Below are 1,598 nucleotides of genomic sequence, written 5' to 3'. Positions count from 1 at the left end.
GGGATTTCAACACGGCAGAAGGTAAGGAGAGGCTCCGGGTCTACCGCCAGACTCTAATGGGGGGGTCTCCAAATGGCTGCTAGAAAGCCAACCAATTTGGCCAAGGTAGGAAATGTACAACAGGGAAAAGAGGAATCTCCGGCTGCCTTTTTAGAGCGGATCATGGAGGCATTCCGTACCTATACCCCCATGGATCCAGAGGCTCCAGAAAGCAAGGCAGCTGTTATCATGGCCTTTGTAAACCAATCGGCCATACACATTAGGAGAAAATTACAGAAAATAGATAGACTAGGAGAAAAAAAGTCTGCAGGACTTACTGGTGGTAGCCGAAAAGGTATATAATAACCGGGAGCCTCCTGAGGACAAGCAGGCTCGCGCCATGGCAGCTGCCAGCAGTAAGCAGACTCGAGACCTGGCCAGAATACTACTAGCTACCACTACTGACTTCCCCGAGGAATGAGACCGCCGTCTCCGGCAGCTGGCAGACGACACAAGAAAAGGTAAAAGCACCAAGGGGGGGAAGCAGAGGCTGCAGAAGGATCAGTGTGCATACTGCAAGGAGATAGGGCATTGGGCCCGAGATTGTCCAAAAAGAGCTGGCGGGAAGGGAAGCAAGACTGATCGAGTAAAAGTCCTAGAGCTGGATGAACTAAGTGATTAGGGGAGTTGGGGTTCGGACCCTCTCCCCGAACCCAGGGTAACTCTTAAAGTGGAGGGGACCCCTATTGACTTCCTTGTCGACACCGGAGCACAACATTCGGTCCTCCGCACCCCACAAGGAAAACTAGCTAGCAAGAAGTCTTGGGTACAAGGGGCAACTGGTATGAGCCAGTATTCATGGACTACCCGAAGAACAGTAGATTTGGGAATGGGCCGGGTATCCCACTCCTTTATGGTAATACCAGAATGCCCCTACCCGCTGTTAGGACGGGACTTACTGACCAAGTTTGGAGCTCAGATAACTTTCAGACAAGGGGGGCCTCAGGTCACCGATGGCAAGGGCCACCCCATCCAGGTCCTGACCATGAAACTGGAGGATGAATACCTCCTCCACCAGGAGGCGCTCCCGAGAGAGAATAATATAGACAGATGGCTACGAGAATTCCCCTCGGTTTGGGCAGAGACGGGGGGATGGGACTAGCCGCTCACAGGACCCCAGTCCTGGTAGAGCTCAAGCCAGGAGAGAGTCCGATAAGGATCAAACAATACCCCATGTCTCAGGAGGCCCGGAAGGGGATCCAGCCACACATCTGGAGACTACGAAGCCTAGGGGTACTAGTTCCTTGCCAGTCTGCCTGGAACACCCCCTTACTGCCGGTCAAAAAGCCTCACACAAATGACTACCGACCGGTACAAGACCTCCGGGAAGTAAATAAGAGGGTCGTGGACATACACCCAACTGTTCCCAACCCATATACTCTCTTGAGCTCCTTGGCGCCCTCCAGGGTCTGGTATACTGTACTAGATTTAAAGGACGCCTTCTTCAGTCTGCCGTTGGCACCCCAGAGCCAACCCTTGTTCGCCTTCGAGTGGCATGATCCGGAGGAGGGCTACAGTGGGCAACTCACCTGGACACGGCTACCTCAGGGATTCAAAAA

The sequence above is a fragment of the Herpailurus yagouaroundi genome, unplaced genomic scaffold (assembly GCF_014898765.1).
Source record: "Herpailurus yagouaroundi ecotype Mexico unplaced genomic scaffold, PumYag 66311, whole genome shotgun sequence".
Lineage (NCBI taxonomy): Eukaryota > Metazoa > Chordata > Mammalia > Carnivora > Felidae > Herpailurus > Herpailurus yagouaroundi.
The sequence above is the reverse complement of the archived record's forward strand: the minus strand, read 5'-3'. Positions refer to the sequence as shown.